Genomic DNA, 19,259 nt, shown 5'->3' with positions numbered 1-19,259 from the left:
TCCATATGTGTTATATCATAGTTTTGATGTCTAAACTATTATTCTACAATGTAGAAACTAGTAAAAAAATAAAGAAAAACCCTTGAATGAGTAGGTGTGTCAAAACTGACTGGTACTGTATATTCAGGGATATGATTAAATGCTTATGAAGGTATTTAAGAAGCACAAATTGAAGCGAAAGGTGCAAAATTGAGAACATCATACTAGCAATATTCATGACATAGTTGAGAAGTTCTGGAGTGACAAAGTGTGTGCAGAGTCACAGTATGAAAAGCAATAACCTTTCTCCTTTTCTATCCCCCTTTTCTCACTCTCTCTCTCTCACACACATGAACATGCACAAACAGGTTGTTTTGTTTGATGGGGTTTTAACATTAGCATATTCTCTTCATTATGACAGTGCAGATTATGGGCCACCTGAATGGCTGTGCCAGAGTAGCTGAGTGTTATTAAAAGTCTCTCTGGGTCTGTCTCAGGCTCATAAACCCACATTAACATGCGCCATTCCTCATTCCCRCCAGCTGTCATTCACTATTTCATTCCCCATTCCAATTTATGCTAAAACTATTGATGCCCCCAGTTTTTATTAGGTTGTTTTTGTTGCATTGCTCTCCCCCACACCTCACACACACGTGTGCACATACAACAATGCACACACACTCACTCTCTCTACGTCTGGCTCCCTCTCAACTCTATCAGGACACAGAACTGCCATTGACTTTGAGAGGTGGCTCAACTTACCTTCTCCCCTGGTCAGTGCAGTGCTGGACTGTTCTCAAGTATTCTTTGGCTTTACCAACATGAGAGGATCTGTAAGAGCATCTCTTCCTCCTCCCTCTCTCCCCTCCTATATTTATCGCTCGGCTGAAATTAGGATAATTGTGCAGCTGAGCAGGAAGTGGAGGAAATGAGCCGTCATTGAGAGAGAGCAAGAGAGCGAGAGAGAGCCAGCGAGCCAGCCCTGGGACAATGTCACCCTGTCTTTTCTATCAAGTTAACCTCTCTTGGGTAGGGGGCAGTATTTTCACGTCCGGATGAAAAGCGTGCCCAAAGTAAACTGCCTGTTACTCAGGCCCAGAGGCTAGGATATGTATATAATTGGTAGATTTGGATAGAAAACACTCTAACGTTTCTGAAACTGTTAAAATTATGTCTGTGAGTATAACGGAACTGATGTGGCAGGTGAAACCCCAAGGACAAATATCCCAAAAAAATGAAGTTTTTATTATAAGGCGAAATCCTCCCAGATTGCAGTTCCTAGGGCTTCCACTAGATGTCAACAGTCTTTAGAAAGAGTTTCATGCTGGTTTTTGGAAAAATTAGCCAGAAATTGTAGTTTTTCTAGGTGGCTCCCATTTTGTCTGTAGGGTTTCCAAGCGAGTGGAAGAGAACACGTTCTTTGGTATTTATCCCCGGTAAAGACATTAACAATTCTTAMATTTTATCATTTATTTACGTATTAGGGTACCTAATGTTTGATTATAAACATTGTTTGACTTGTTTGGAAAAGTTTATTGGTAACGTTTGGGATGCATTTTGATGGAGGGAAAGTGGGTGGATTATTGACTGAAGAGCGCCAGCTAAATTTAGTTTTTATGGATATAAAGAAGGACATTATCGAATAAAATGACCATTTGTGATGTATCTGGGACCTTTTGGAGTGCCAACAGAAGAAGATCATCAAAGGTAAGGCATTTATTATATCGCTATTTCTGACATTTGTGGCGCACCTGCCTGGTTGAAATATGTTTTTCATGCTTTTGTATGCAGGGAGCTGTCCTCAGATAATCGCATGGTGTGCTTTCGCCGTAAAGCCTATTTGAAATCTCACACAGCGGCTGGATTAACAAGAAGTTAGGTTTTATTTTGATGAATTACACTTGTGATTTTATGAAAGTAAAATATWTATAATTCTGTAGTTCGAATTTCGCGCTCCCGTCCCACCTGCCCATAAGAAGTTAATTGACCCTCTTGATCTTTTTGGGATTTAATCCAGGGGGGGTTCTATTCCAGTCCTGGGGCCTCCTCAGCTGACACATTTGTTTTTCTTCCAAACCAACACTAACACACTTGATTCATCAAGCCCTTGAGTAGTTGAATCAKGTGATGCTCATTTTAAACACCTTAACCAGTGGTGTCAAACTCATTCCATGGATGGCCTAGTGTCTAATGGTTTTAGTTTTTTCCTTTCAAGTAAGACCTAGAYAACCAGGTGAGGGTTGTGAGGGTGGGAGGGGTTGACAGAAGGTGGTGAGGGGGTGAGCTGACGGATAGGCACATGGGTCACTGGCATCCTGGGAGAACAGACTGGAGGAAAGGGGGACGGGGAGAAGGGGTGGAGTGACAGAGTCAGCAATGCGCTTACTTCATCCTCCTACTAATCAGTTACCTTAATTACATCAATCAAAAAACCCGCAGACACTCGGCCCTCCGTGGAATGAGTTTGACCAATGATTATGGGTATACTGACACGATACATGTCTCTCTCCGCACTAACAATGGGGGTCGTTGTCCACAAAGCGGCACAGCGGGTGGTCTAGATCCCGCTTAACCTTTCTTTGGATTGGTGGATACATCTCATTATTCTAATCCTTTTTTGAATATTCAATGAGGGTTGTTGATGTCAACCTCCTGTATTTAATGGAGAGAGATGCTATGCTACTAGCCTCATTCCATGAATATATACAGCCATCTCGAGATAACTCCGATTTAAAGTGTTTTTWYTCAAAGTTGCCGGGATGTCACATGTCCTACTTATATCAGTACACTTCTAACAACTTAAGCATTACAAAACTTTTATTAGATCAATAAATCTCACGTAGCAAATAARCCATAMAWWWTKTTTTTACATAATTCGACACTCTCATTGACCTCCATACAAAAAATCCTTGCTTGGTAGGGAAACAACAAAAAACACCACCTGCTGGATGGAGACAGATTTTTAGCTGAGTTGGACCTATCTCTTCCATTTCCTCTCTAGTTTGAAAATGTGGCCTAAATGATTCTTAATTTCACAGTGATAACTGATAGTCTAGCTAGAGTTAGAGTTTTTTGGCTCAAAATGGCCAGCTTGGACMACCCAGTTGCACTAGTCAACCAACAGTCAATTCCACAATGATCTCCATGAACCACTCTGTCTAGACTCCAGAACCATGGGATCATTACTGGAATTAGCTCCTCTGTTTTCCTGTGCAATTGTTGACTACATCTGGGCCAGTCAAATGACTCCTTTAGGTAATTAATTATTGATTCAGTGCGTTCAAAGTTTTCTTTTGAAAACACTTAACAAGGTTTACCTTGAGTACACACACACAGCTGTCAGCTCTCCAGAGKAAGAGAGGGATATATTAGCAGGTTAGGTATTAGATCTGCCATTGTCTGGGGCCATTCAATGCAGACAGATTTGTGTGTATTGTTATTGGCGTTCTGCATCACGAGTGGAGCTGCACTCTATAATGATGTGTCATCTTAGATTACTGGACTCCAGATTTGCTTCTCTTTCATTGGACGCAGCTCTCCTCTGCTCTCGTCTCAGGCAGCTTTAGCTGGGGACCCAATTGGAGCCAGTCTTCACTGGTCATTTTGTGAAGGTGAAGGATGCTCTCTAGAGTGGAGGCTTATGCCATTGTGAACCGTTGTGACGCCATCAGCCATACAGGTGGAATATGGTGAAGAAAAGATGGGATGCGGAGGTTAGCGAGAGAACAGATGGCAGGGAATGAGGGAGAGGGTGGGAGGGGTTGACAGAAGGTGGTGAGGGGGTGAGCTGACGGATAGGCACATGGGTCACTGGCATCCTGGGAGAACAGACTGGAGAGAGTGGAGGTGGAGGAAAAGGGGGACGAGGAGAAGGGGTGGTAGGGGTTGCAGTGACAGGTCAATGCGCTTCTCATCCTCTATCTGTCACTGGATGCTGTGGATTGAAAGATTTCTAGACTGGACAGGAAGCCTCCCTTATACACACACACACAGGCACATACACACACACAGGCACATGTACACAATGTGTACATTTAGGCACCATTGTATAGACRCTTATATACACTGACACACACACATTTGAACTGATTCTGTAGTTAGGCCAACAATAATGGGATGGATTATCGTACCTCTGTGAAATGGTTTGGCMAGTGGTTATATCTTTCAGTTGATGCGTCTATCATATGGTCTGACATGATGCCCCTCCTAAATGTCATCYTGAGGGCTTCCTTAGACCCAGAGTTGGTTTCAAAGCATCACTGTCTTCACAGAAGAGACTAAGTTCACAGCCCATTAGAAATGTGAAAATGTAACGCTATGCCTATTAACTACTGTTCCCTGAAGGAGGGATACAAGATACAAGGTACTTTGGGGAGTTGCACTCTCGCAACTTTGGCTGAARGATCTACAATCACACCTGACAAGGCCAATGAAATCCRCGCCTCGCTGGAAGCCCCACCTTCCACAGGTGATAAGCGTGAGGCTCGGATTCATTCCTTCAAATGAATACCGCTCTTCACCCAGCCCAGTAACAGGTTGTACCTCATGTTTTACCTCTTTTCCCTCCTTCAGGGAATATTAGTTATAGTCATAACGTTACGTTACATTTCAGTCAGTCAACTTTGGTACAACATAATATGGGGAAATATAATCACGCCCCAAGCCGACTCCAACGCTCCAAGCAGACCCCAACGGATACTAAATGGAAATGGCCCATGGCAAACCACCCAGACCTGACCCTGCCAGATGTGTCAGTCTARGTATTGCGCACATGGTGTGCTGCCTAGTGATTTTCCCCTGTCCCAGCCATAAGCACCCTGTGGGCTACACTGGGAGCAGTGACATCCAAGTGATAAAACCTCACAAAAGTGTGTGGTGATGGCCAAAACGCTGCAACACATATCTCCTACAGTCAACAGTTTAAACAACGCCTAAAACGCTGCCAGACCCCTGATGGAGCGGGCGTGTACACCGCTAGGTAACCCTTACCCCTTTGCTGCTTTATGCCAGGAAGATAGCCTCCACATTCCAGTGGGAGAGAAGCTGCTTAGKTAGCGCCCTGCCGAGAGCTGGATTAGCAAACAGACCAAAAACTGGTCACACAACCGGATATCCTGGGTCCATTCAATGTACATGCGTAAAGCTTGCACTGGACACAGAGCAAGTAACCTCTGTTGCTCTTCAGAAGCAACAGGAGGCGAAAAGGGAAATGGCTCAAAAGCTAAGGACCTGTAGGATATCGCCTACAAAAGTCCTGGCTAAGACCACATTTGGATGCAATTTCCCTTTAGAGTCGCCCGGGACGAACTGAGTACCGGATAACGYGTGGAGGTCCCCAACATGTTTAGTCGAGGCCAAAGCCATGAGCACAGAAGTTATGTAGTAGAGGATCTTCAGATCCACCGACTCCAGAGGCTCAAAGGGGGCCGCACACGGTGCCTCCAAAACCAGCGCCAAGTCCCATGGAGGCGCAATAGGTTTAGAGACCGGTCTGAGACAACATATAGCTTTCAGGTACCGCACAATCGGGGTGGACCTAGTGAGGCTCTGTTGATTACCACACTCAAACACTTGCCGTTTATACGCATCCAGCCCTCTCTTGGAGTGCGCCCTCACAGACGAAATGGTAGCAATAACATTCGGAGGTAAACCTCTAGTCATCAGATTGGCCCTCTCAGGGGCCAGGCCCATAGGAACCAAATCTCAGGCCTCGCTTGCAAAACCTGCCTGTGCACCTTGGACAACAGGTCCCTGCACAACGGGAGTTGCCACGGGTCCCCGCCTAAAAGGCGAATGATCTCCACAAACCAAGGCTGCCTGGGCCAACGGAAAGCCACAAGAATCAATGATAAGCCCTAACGGCGCGCACTCTCCAATGTGGGCTGAATCAGAACCACACGCGGAAAGGACGGTTCGAGGACACTGGAGCGCCGGCGCGTTTTCTTGCAATCCGTTAAGATTTACATAGGCCCTGACGAAAATKTCCCATTCCTGGGAGACCACCCAGAGGAGTAGACTCGACTTCTGTGCACACTGCTCCCCAGCAGTAGGGACCGAGCCAAGGTTAGGAGGGAGAGAGACAGAGTCTCTTCCCATCTGTTGATGCATGCCACCACTGACATATTGTCKTTTCTGACCAGCACAAGCCAGCCCAACAAAAGCAGGGGKAAGCGCCTGAGCGCCAGATACACCATTAGGAGCTCCGGGTAATTGATATGCACTCCGCACCAGTGTCCATACCCGATGAATTGAGTTGCCTTCGTACAGCGCGCCCCACCCTCGGGGGGATGGATCTGTTATGATCACCTTGTGGGATACAACAGCCCATTGGAGTATAGCAGAGGGTCCCACGGCGACACCCGAAGCAACCGGCTTAGGCTGCGAGATACTTCCAGGTGAGTGGCTAGCATTCAGCGCTGGAAGGGCCACATCAACAATAGCCCCACGTTAACGACTTCCATCACAGAAGCCATCATCCCCAGAAGGCGTAGGCACTGGCAAAAACGCTCTGTGTGACCCAGCTGAAATTCTACTAAGTAAGGCCGGAACTAGGACACCTTCTGTGGGGATAGAAAATCGGGRTACACAAGTGAGTCTAGCTCAAACCTCAGAAACGGAATTTGCTGAGATAGAAAGACAGTTATTTTTCTGGTTTCTTTTGAAGCCTAGAGGCTGAATACGGGACAGTAACATGGATGTGTGTAACACTGTTTGCCCCCTCAACTCTGCCGTCGGCAGCCAATCGTCTGTAATAGCCGGCGGCTCATGACCATTCTGAGTTTGTAGGTGCTTTTGAGGTGCTAGCTGAGGGCACGTAGATATAGAATGGGACGCAAAGTCCCGTCCCTCGGAACCATGAAATACCGGCTGTACCAGCTGTCCTGGATCTTTGACATAGGAACCATTCAGATTGCCTGCTTCTGGAGACGGGAGGATATTTYTTCCCTCAAAACGGGCACAGAGGCCTCTGGAACAGTCAATGTGGTGACGCTGCATATGCTTGGGGGGACACATAACAAATTGTAGCCTGTACCCTGACATTACTGTTTGCATGATCCAAGGCGACACTGCGCAGTGGTGTAAAGTACTTAAGTAAAAATACTTTAATGTACTACTCAAGTAGTTTTTTGGGGTATCTGTACTTTAGTTTACTATTTATATTTTTGACTACTTTTACTTCACTACATTCCTTAATAAAATATTGTACTTTTTACTCCATACATTTTCCTTGACACCCAAAAGTACTCATTACATTGTGAGTGCTTAGCAGCACAGGAAAATGGTCCAATTCACACACTTCTCAACAGAACATCCCTGGTCATCCTACTGCCTCTGATATGGTGGACTCACTAAACACGCATGTTTCATTTGTAAATTATGTCTGAATATTAGTGTGCCCCTGGCTATCCGTAAATTTTAAAAACAAGAAAATTGATCCTTAAGTATATTTTAGCAATTACATTTACTTTTTATACCTAATTCAATTTTTATTTGAGTAATTTTCTATTAAGGTATCTTTATTTTTACTCAAGTATGACAATTGGGTCCTTTTTCTAYCACTGGAGAAGGGATGCTTTTCATCTAACTAACATGCGTGAGACAACACTTTTGGCACCTGTGAACACGGTGGCATTTGAGGTTGAAAAAAATATGTTTATGTCCCAAGTTTTGCATAAAGGTCTCCTGCGATCAGTGACGTACCACGATTGGCAGTGCCATCTGGCGACAGGTGTCCTTGAACAAGGCCCTTAACCCTAATTTGCTCCAARGGCACCGTACTGCCATGGCTGACCMTGTAAAACAACACATTTTACTGCACCAATCTGGTGTATGTGACAATAAAACATATCTGCACCGCACACATAAAAACACTTTATCATGGAGGCTATAATTACTGGCGACAAMGCGCCTTGTAACGCAGCTGGGACAGACGGCTCTGAAAAACTGACGCCTTCTGTGGTAACAGACAGGGGCGATTGGTAATCAAATCTAATTCCCAGGAATGAAAAGTGCTGAGCTGGAGTAAGACAGTTCATTTCGGCGTACATATGAACCACAGAGACTGTGTGTGGGATAATAGCATGGTCGTGTCCAACCTTGCTTGTTCCCTCGACTCCGCTACCAACCACCAATCACCTACAGGGCCCATAACCTGTATCACTTGACACCTCATAGGGACTAGTGAGCTACAGGCAGAAATCCCCCTTGTGGACAGAGAGTGAATCACCCAACGTATTACTCCCCGCCCTGGGGAGATTAATATACCCCTTTAACCCTGTGAACACCATGTAACGCAGGGTACCAGAGGGGATTAAACTTGGACAAGCTTTCAACACACATTGTGCTTCCGTGAGGTTGTATAGCCTGCATAAAACCCGGCCCTCTTATGTTCACAGAGGGCTCCAGCAATGGCTGATGTAGGTCCCCGTTTGCCGTAACAAAATGTAGGAGCACTGGCATCACAGCAATGTTTTTGCGGAGTGGCTCAGCTGCTCAGGACTACTTCCTCATCGGAGGAGAGTGCAAGCACCACTCTCCTTACGCCGTCCAATTTCCAGGAATTTAAAATAGGAATGGGGTTGCCATAGTGCCGGRGGAATGCTAGTAAGCTTCATTCACCGGAAGATATGCATGCTAGCCGACCTTAGCCAGGAGGCTCTTTAGCCTAAACTATGCTAGCTAACCTCTGACCGCATGCGGCACGGTAAGACATGTTCTCGTGTTCCAATTATTTGTTTTARTAGTATGAATCGTTCCTGTTCACACCAAGTTGAAGAGCGGAATAATTGAAGGAATCAATCCGAGCCTCACACTTACCACCTGTGGAAGTTGGGCTTCCAGTGAGGCGAGGATTTCATTTGCCTTGTCAGGCTTGATTGTAGATCCTTCAACCGAAGTCGTGAGAGTGTGACTCCCCATCAGTGGTGTAAAATACTAAAGTAAAAATACTTCAAAGTACTACTTAAGTAGTTTTTTTAGGGTATCTGTACTTTACTATTTATTTTTGGCAACTTTTACATTTACTTAACTACATTCTTTAATAAAATGATGTACTTTTTACTGCATACATTTTCCCAGACACCCAAAAGTACTCGTTACATTTTAAATGCTTAACAGGACAGAAATGGTCCAATTCGCACACTTATCAAGGAAACATCCCTGGTCATCCCTACTGCCTCTGATCTGGCAGACTCACTAAAGACAAACGCTTTGTTTTTCAATTATATCTGAGTGCTGGAGTGTGACCATGACTATCCGTAAATAAAAATATAAATAAAATTGTGCCATCTTGTTTGCTTAATATAAGGAATTGTAAATGATTCTTACTTTTGATACTTAAGTATATTTTAGCAGSTAACTTTACTTTTGATACTTAAGTATATTTAAAACCAAATACTTTTAGACTTTTACTCAAGTAGTATTTTACTGGATGACTTTCACTTTTACTTCATTTTACRTCATTTTCTATTAAGGTATCTTTACTTTTACTCAAGTATGATAATTTAGTACTTTTTCCACMTTTGCTCCCCATAATATGTTGTACCGAAGTTGACTGACTGAAASGGAACAACAATGGCATGTAAACAAACACAAAGAGACATAATAGCTGCCTGGTGCATGATAACCAACAAACACTATAAACCCATATGCTCAAACATTGTTAAAAGGATGTATAGGTCAAAAGCTCTATTTGGGCAGAATTTACTACACAGTAGCCCCTTTTCTTATAGTGAAATAAAAGTATAGAATGTTTTTTAGGTCTACTAAAAACCTATTACCAGATAGACTTCCTGCACAGGTGCCTGTAGATGCGTCCAGTTTGGGCATTAGTAAGGGCTCAAACAAAGACACTGTGTAAACATGCTATAGCATGTTTGATTAAATTCCATCCTAAATCTTCATGTATTACTGGTGTACAGTACAGTGCCCAGCTAACACATACCGTTCTGACAACCTTATGTTTCTAAGAGTATGGTTGTCCTATGGTTATGTTGCATACAACCTTCTCTCAGCATTCTGGGAATGGTGCAGGATAGTTGCTTGGCTTTGGAACTGTAATGAGWGCGCTGAGTCAGGAAGCAAGTTCAGGGAGTGAGTGTTTTAATAAATAAAATAAACTATGACCACGAAACACAAACAATGCACCGACATGAAAACAGAGTCAATAACACCTGAGGAAAGAAGTGACAGATATAAGGGAAGATAATCAAGGTGATGGAGTCAAGGTGAGTGTCATGAGGCGCAGGTGTGCGAGATGATGGTGACAGGTGTGGGGGATAATCAGCAGCCTGATGACCTAGAGGCTGGAGAGGGAGTATATGTGACAGGAACATTGCTCAACACATTTAAGGAACTTGACAAAAATATGTTATTTTCTTGGTATTTCATTACTTTAGCATAAAGTTTCCTAAAAGTTCAAAACATAGGTACATTTAGTTACATTTTTGGTAGTTTTCTAGGAACGTTTTTTAACATTGGGAATGTTCTCAATAGTTCTGAGAACATTAAGAAACAACGTTCTTCTGTCAGAAATGCAGTACTTCATCAAAGCGTTTCCTACAGGTTTCCYCATTGTCACGGCTGTCTTCCTMTTCTTCCTCTGAAGAGGTGTAACAAGGATYGGACCAATACGCAGCGTGGTAGGTATCCATGTTTTAATATAGAAAACTGAACTATGAACACCAATACAAAACAATAAACGTGAACAAACCGTAACAGTCCCGTGTGGCACAAACACTGACACAGGAAACAATCACCCACAAAATACCCAAAGAACATGGCTGCCTAAATATGGTTCCCAATCAGAGACAACGACAAACACCTGCCTCTAATTGAGAACCAATCTAGGCAACCATAGACTTACATAAACACCTATAATGAACACAACCCCATAACTGTACAAAAAAACCCTAGACAGTACAAACACCCTAGACGAGACAAAAACACACAAACCACCCTCGTCACACCCTGACCTAACCAAAATAATAAAGAGAACAAAGATAACTAAGGCCAGGGCGTGACACCCATGGTTCTATTTAAATTCATGTTCTCAAATTGTTCAGTGTGCAAAGCTGTCGTCAAGGCAAAGGGTGGCTACTTTGAAGAATCTCAAATGTAAAATATATTTAGATTTGTTTTACATTTTTTGGTTAMTACATGATTCCATGTGTGTTATTTCATAGCTTTGATGTCTTCACTATTATTCTACAATATATAAAAAATTAAGAAAAACTAATGAATGAGTAGGTGTGTTCAAACTTTTGACTGATACTGTATAATGAACAAAAATATAGGCGCAACATGCAACAATTTAAAAGATTTTACTGAGTTCATATAAGGAAATACATTGATTAGGCCCTAATCTATGGATTTCACACGACTAGGAATACAGATATGCATCTGTTGGTCACAGATACCTTAAAAAAAAGTAGGGGTGTGGATCAGAAAACCAGTCCGTATCTGGTGTGACCGCCATTTGCCTCATGAAGCGCGATACATCTAATTCGCATAGAGTTGATCAGGCTATTGATTGTAACATGTGGAATGTTGTCCCACTCCTCTTCCTGTCACACCCTGATCTGTTTCACCTGTCTGGTGCTTGTCTCCACCCCCCAACGGTGGTAGATAGGTTTTCCAAAGCCACCCATTTTATTCCCCTTCCCATGTTGCCCTCAGCCAAGGATACAGCCCAGCTCATGGTGCAGCACGTCTTCCTGATCTATGGACTTCTGGTCGACATGGTCTCTGATCGCGGTCCTCAGTTCTCATCCCGGTTCTGGAAGGCGTTCTGCACCCTCATTGGGTCGTCGGCCAGCCTGTCCTCTGGCTTTCATCCCCAGTCTAATGGACAGTCGGAGCGAGCCAATCAGGACCTGGAGACGGCTCTTTGTTGCCTCGCCTCTGCCAATCCCACCACCTGGAGCCAGCAACTCGTGTGGGTGGAATACGCCCGCAACACCCTTCCCTGCTCGGCCACTGGTCTCTCGGCCTTCGAGTGTTCCTTGGCATATCAGCCCCCGCTCTTCCCTGAGCAAGAGGAAGAAGTCAGCATACCCTCTGCCCAGATGTTCGTCCGCCGCTGTTGTCGTGACTRAWAGAGAGCCCGGTCCGCTCTTCTCAAGACCACCTCCAGATATCAGCAACAGGTGAACCGCCACCGGACCCCTGCTCCCCGCTACATCTTGGGCAGAGAGTATGGCTTTCCACTCGGGATCTGCCCCTCTGGGTGGAGTCCCATAAACTTTCCCCCGATTTTATCGGCCCTTTCCCCATCTCTAAAATCCTTAGCCCCTCTGCTGTTCGTATACATCCCACTTTATGAAGACTAGGATTAAACCTCTGTGTCATAGCCCTTGTCTTCTGTTTTCAAGGCCACTCCTCTCTCCCATCTTATCGACGGCCATCTGGCGTAAATGGTGGAGACGCCTCCTGAATCCTGAATGTTCAACTCAGGGCAAGGGGATTCTATTACCTGGTTGACTGGGAGGGTTTAGTCCCGGAGGAGAGGTGCTGGGTCCCTACTAGAAACATCCTGGACCCAGCCCTCATCGCTAAGTTCTGCGCCGGGTATGTTGCCATGTAGGACGCCAGGTGGTGCCCCTAGAGGGGGAAGGGGGGGGGGGGGGGGTTAACTGTCACAACCCTGATCTGATTCATCTGTCTTGTGCTTGTCTCCATCCCCCACCAGGTGTCTCCCATTTGTCACCATTATCTCCTCTATATTTATACCTGCGTTTTCTGTTTGTCTGTGCCAGTTCGGCTTGTCTTGCCAGCGTGTTTCCTGTTTTTCCTGTTTCTCAAGTTTTGTTTTCTAGTCTTCCCGGATCTGACCATTCTGCCTGCCCTGACTCTGCCTGCCGTTCGGTCCCTAATTGACTCTGCCTTGGATTACTGACCTCTGCCTGCGATTCGAGATTCGAACTGTCCTCCTCCTGTGTCTGCATCTGGGTCTTATTCTGAGCCGTGATACTTCCAGGAATTGTGTACAGATCCTTCCAACATGGGTTTGTGCATTATCATGCTGAAACATGAGGTGATGGCAGCGGATGAATGGCACGACAATGGGCCTCGGGATCTCGTCACGGTATCTCTATGCATTCAAATTGCCATCGATAAAATGCAATTGTATTCGTTGTCCATAGCTTATGCCTGCCCATACCATAACCCYACCGCCACCATGGGACACTGTTCACAACGTTGACATCAGCAAACTGCTTKYCCTCATGACGCCATACACGTGGTCTGCGGTTGTGAGAATGGTTGGAACTACTGAAAAATTCTCTAAAACGACATGGYAGAGAAATKAACATTAAATTATCTGGCAACAGCTCTGGTGGACATTCCYGCAGTCAGCATGCCAATTGCACGCTCCCTCAAAACTTGAGACATCTGTGGCATTGTGTTGTGTGACAAAACTGTACATTTAAGAGTGGCCTTTCATTTTCCCCAGCACAAAGTGCACCTGTGTAATGACCATGCTTTTTAACCAGCTTCTTGATATGCCACCCATGTCAGGTGGATAGATTATCTTGGCAAAGGAGAAATTCTCACTAACAAAGATGTAAACAAATTGGTGCACAATAATTGAGAGAATTAAGCTTTTTGTGTRTATGGAACATTTCTGGAATCTTTTATTTCAGCTCATAAAACATGGGACCAACACATTCTGTTCTCAACTAAACTCTCTCTATCCTCTACCTGTTCATGTGTGTTGGTCGTGCTTGCTCATTGGTCACACCTCATCTTAATGAATGCTTGTTTCCTTTGAAATTAGGTCTGTTTCAATAAACTAAAATGAACAGCTTTGTATGCGTAAAAAACATGGCATTCTACCTCAGTCATGGTGGCACAGTGGACTAATTCCATGGATAGAGAACACAAGATAATAGGTTTGAATTGCACTGATGCCGTGTCACAAGAAAAATGACATGAGTATGCATGATTAATGCCTAAGGAAATGAATTGTCATTTGTCCTATCTGTGCTTGGAGTAAAAAAAAAAAATCCCCAAAATAAGCTAGCAGTMTTATTAAAGGTCTTATTGAAACATTCAGTGAAAGTTTTAAGGAAGTTATTAAAAAAAACTCTAAATAACCTAGAATTTACGTCCTCCGAGTGTTAATAAAACCTACCAGGAAAAGTTTAAAGGAACCAGAGTAAAATGTTCTCAGAAACCTAAAATTCCCAGAACAGGTGACATTTGCATTTCTGTTTTATTGGTCAGGAAACTTAGGAAGCTTCATTCATTCTCACAACCAGTGTGAAACCAAAATCATTAGTTCCCACAACTTTTAAGGAACCAAATGTACTAGCTGGGTTTGGTAATAAGATGATGAAACAGTCTGTTATAAACACACTTCAGGGGTGGCATTTAAAGAGCTTCCTCTCTATCCCTAATTTTCTATCCTTTTAATGTTTGTAAGGTAAATGTAGGTCTCATCAATGATTCAATGTCCTAATTGGCTCTAGCTCTGATCAAACAGCTGCTTCACTTCTTCCCTTCCATCACACATCCCTCTCTTGCTCTCTAACTCTCCCTCTCTTTTATTGTCCGTCTTATCCACTCCACCAATCTACTTGTTGCATAATCCTCGCTGTCTGTCGTGGTCCTTTTGTTGACTAATCCCAGATAGTAACTCAAGGTCAGAGCCACAATGGCTCAAAGGCTCATAGGCTCAATGACACACGTTTCATTCACCTCTTCTGTTCACTCAAATGTCTCTCTCTTTTATCTTACTCTCTCTCTCTATCTCTCTTCAGGGTCACAAATGGAGCGATTCCTGTGTTTTTTCACTCATGTTCTTTTTTAACTGGGCCAATTGTGTGCCGCCCTATAGGACTCCCAATCCCAGCCGGATGTGATGCAGCCTGGATTCAAACCAGGGACTGCAGTGACGTCTCTTGCACTGAGATGCATTGCCTTAGACCGCTGCGCCACTCGGGAGCCTTAATACAGCATTGTAATATTATTGATGCCTTTCTCTCTCCTTGCAGGTGTCACCAGATGCCCAAGCCTCAAAACCAGAAACATGTGGAGACATCAACAGTTGTCATTTTGAATAAATGTTAACATTTATTGATTTTCTTGGATCTGTGCATGGGTCCTTAAAACACAGTCCATCGTACAAAAAAAGTCACTCCGAAGTGAGGCACATCAAGGAGATTAACCTCCAACATTCATAAGCTTGTTCAGTACATGAGGGCAAATTTAGTCATGACAGCCATAGTTTTTTTTATAGACCTGTTTTAAGGTTTTTGTTCCAGCCATTCACTAATACCTCATTCAACGAATTGTGGTCTACATTGAAGACTTGCACACAGTACAATCCCCTGGTACAGAAATCACATCTCTATTTTAGAATGAGCTAGCTACCTTTATTAATGTGCAATCATTTTGTTAACTGTTTAGCATATTTTTTGTATTGGTCGAGTTGTTTACAGTAAGAGTAGAATAATTTTGCCACTAATTTTAACTAGTAACACCAAATGCAATGGTGAAACACAATAGGGGAAGGGAGAGTGACGAGAAAATTACAGTATTCACACCCCTTGACTTGTTCCATATTTTGTTGTGTTACAGCCTGATTTTAAAATGGATTAAACTTAGATGTTTTGTCACTGGCTTTCACACAATACCCCATAATGTCAAATGTAATTATGATTTTCGAAATTGCTTACAAATTAATACAACATTAAAGTTGAAGTTGATGTCTTGAGTCAATATGTATTCAACCCCTTTACTATGGCAAGCCTAAATAAGTTCAGGAGTAAAAATGTGCTTAACAAGTCACATAATAAGTCACATAATAAGTTGCATGGATTCACTCTGTGTGCAATAATAGTGTTTAACATGATTTTTGAATGACTAGCCCATCGCTGTACCCCACACATACAGTTATCTGTAAGATCCCTCAGTTGAGCAGTGCATTTTAATGGCTGTGATAGGAGAAAACTGAGAACTTAATTGACAGAGTGAAAAGAAGGAAGCCTGTACAGAATACATTTATTCCAAAACATGCATCCTGTTTGCAACAAGGCACTAAAATAATACTGCAATTAAATGTGGCAAGCAATTCACTTTTTTCCCTGAATAAAAACKTATGTTTTGGGAATATCCARTACAACACATTACTGAGTACCACTTTTTATGTTTTCAAGCATAGTGGTTATGCTTGTAATCGTTAGGGACTGGAGAGTTTTTCAGGATAAAAAAAAAACTTTAGCAACATGTAGTARCCTAAACCTATCGCTGTTACATTGTACTGGGTTAATGGAATATGAATGAGAGTCATCCAATATGCTGTAATAGAAATAAGGCCATACTCATAAAAAATAAATACATTTAAACGGCACTGACCACCACTGAAGCTATCGTACAATTCGATCCAGAGCATCCCATACATGCTCAATGGGTGMCMTGTCTGCTGAGTATTCAGGCCATGGAAGAACTTGGACATTTTCAGCTTCCAGGAATTRTGTACRGATCCTTGCGACATGGGGCTGTGAATTGTCATGCTGAAACATGAGGTGATRGCGGSGGATGAATGGCACRACAATGTGCCYCAGGATCTCGTCAMGGTATGTCTGTGCATTCAAATTGCCATYGATAAAATGCAATTGTGTTCGATGTCTGTAGCTTATGCCTKCCCATACCATAACCCAACGCCACCATGGGGCACTCTGTTCACAACGTTGACATCAGCAAGCCAYTCGCCATACACGCTCATGAAATATGGGACCAACACTTTACATTTATATTTTTGATCAGTATATATAAAACAGCGGTTGTTGATGTGTATGGCTGCATTTCAGATACATTTTTGTACATTTGAATGTTGCAGTAATAGGACCACGGCCCAGCGTTTGAGCGAGCGAGAGAGAATATTATTTTGATAGCAGGCCTGATATCAAYGACTCGACTGCACTCGCAAGGAGAGAAAGAGAACTGCTCATTTTCTAAGAATCTCAAGGCTCATTTCAGTTTCCTAATGCAGCAGGAAAATTCTTTGTGACAAAATAATCATCAAGTTAAGATCTGACACCTGTAGCAGCATTGTGACATTTTAAACTGCACAGTCTCAGTTTCGTTATTCACTCCAGCTGTCTTCACTCTGCGGCTCTAATAAGGTCAGCCGTGAGGTTCCTGTCACTGCGTCTCGGCCTTCAAAGGCTATGCAAGCTGTGTCTGAATGTAAATCAGCTTAAAGCACATCCTAATTTAATTCTCAATTCCGTTATTGACTAGGTGCCTGGGATTCATCTTTAAGTTCTTTGTGAAAAAGTCAATAAAGTAAAGAAAGATCAGTTATCTTCAAAAACACTACTACTCCTCCTGAATGTAATTTATTTGAGTAGATTGTTTTAAAAGTATCATGACAATAATGATTTGCTATTGGCTTTGTGGGATAACTCTTTTAGCTCCTTTTATTTGTCAAGTCATGTGTGCGTGCATTCTAGCACGTCCCTAACAGATGCTCAGATGCTGAGGTCTTTGGTCACAGCTGTTTCAAAGATCAAGAGCCTGTCTAGAACGTGCATGGGGGGGTTACACAAGTGTGTGCGTGTTTGTGTGTGTGTTTGTGCATGCATGCGTATGTTTGTGTGTTTGAGTAAGTGTTTGCGTGGATATGTACATGCTTGTCTGTACATCCATGTTTATACAGCCTATGTGTGTCTGTGTGTGTGGGTGTGGTGGTGTGTGTGTGTGTGTGTGTGTGTGTGTGTGTGTGTGTGTGTGTGTGCGCCCACTAGTGTGGCTGTGGTGCTGGCTAAGCTTGTCCTCTTGACTGAGGTGTTGCCAGAGCTTGAGCCATGTGAGGGTTCCTGTGTTGATACTGTGCCAGGGTCACAGGTGGGGGTGCTGGGGCTCTTTGATGCTTCGCTGCTTGGGCAGGTGGAGGCCCACATCTCCTGAAGCCTTTTGCATGCTTCCCAGTTGAAAAGGTTGCCACACATATTATGACATTTGTTTACGCTTTCGTTCGTCTTGGTGTTCGGCAGGTTTTTTTCTGGCTGTTCGTGCATACATATTTTTTTCTTGAGGCAAGTCGAAGTTCGGTAGCCAAAGTCTACGCCSCTTCATCTGTGATTGGTCAACAGTACTACTCCTAGTAGAACTGGGAACTATGGACGGGATTCTTCAATGAAGTGTTTGTTGTCATTCAATTAGAGAACCTCACTACTATATATTGGCTGTCTTTTTACTGTTGTTTTATTTCTTTACCTACCTATTGTTCACCTAATACCTTTTTTTGCACTATTGGTTAGAGCCTGTAAGTAAGCATTTCACTGTAAAGTCTACACCTGTTGTATTCAGCGCACGTGACAAATAAACTTTGATTTGAGAAGGTTGTGTTCCAAAATGCACACTTGCGTTCTCCCGTTCYTTYAAGGGTGATATTCCAAGAACTCCTGAGAAAGCATACCGTCTAGTATGGGAGAACACAGAGCACCTAAATACTTTGACATGACCTCTAACATAAACAGGAAACTGCATCATCACGTAGCCAGCATCAAAAAAGCTATGTGCTTCAGCACTCGGCAGTCCCATTCTGTGAGCTTGTGTGAGCTCTTCAGTGGAGATTGCTGTGTGCTCGATTTTACACACCAGTCAGCAACGGGTGTGGCTGAAATAGCCGAATCCACTAATTTGAAGGGGTGTCCACATACTTTTGTATATATAGTATATAACACCCATGCATATTATTAAATGGCACTGATGTTCAAGATAGTTTGGTTTTATATTCATGTTATGCATTGATAACTAATTGATAGGTGATACGATGCAATACAATTAGATTAGAAGGCCTAGACTACTTCATCCTAACATAAGCTAAATGCACTGGATACAAAACAAACTCTGGCATATTATAGGAGAACATRGAGGAGAACATGTCCAATTTAATGATATGCATGCATTTCAAACARGAATATATATTACATTAAATGAATACACCATTGTAATAKTATGAATGCCTTTCTCTCCTTACAGGGGATTAGACAGATGAACTGCAGCCCCCAGATGCCCAAGCCTCAAAACCAGAACCGTGCCGATACATCAACACTTGTCATTTTTTATAAATATTAACCCTTTTATTTGCTTTCCTGTATCTATGGATGAATCCTTAGAACACAGCCCCTTGTACAAAATAAGTCAAGTTTCAAGTTTTATTAGTTGTATGTACYGGATACACATGGTCCAACGAAATGCTTACTTGCAGGTTCCTTCTCGACAATGCAACAAAAATAAGAAATAATAAAAGATAAGAATACGAACATAAA

The 19,259-nt window shown here is 43.1% G+C and overlaps 1 long non-coding RNA gene across 1 annotated transcript in view; it reads left to right on the top strand.

Moving 5' to 3' along the window:
- The first annotated feature begins 1,011 nt into the window (after nt 1–1,011).
- Nucleotides 1,012–19,259, top strand: part of LOC139028380 (uncharacterized) — a 112,001-nt gene continuing 93,753 nt past the window's right edge. The window contains exon 1 of the long non-coding RNA XR_011480585.1: nt 1,012–1,090. This is a non-coding gene — a long non-coding RNA (uncharacterized lncRNA). The remainder of the gene's footprint in view (nt 1,091–19,259) is intronic.

This window comes from Salvelinus sp. IW2-2015, linkage group LG11 (genome assembly GCF_002910315.2).
Source record: "Salvelinus sp. IW2-2015 linkage group LG11, ASM291031v2, whole genome shotgun sequence".
Lineage (NCBI taxonomy): Eukaryota > Metazoa > Chordata > Actinopteri > Salmoniformes > Salmonidae > Salvelinus > Salvelinus sp. IW2-2015.
The sequence above is the reverse complement of the archived record's forward strand: the minus strand, read 5'-3'. Positions and strand labels throughout refer to the sequence as shown.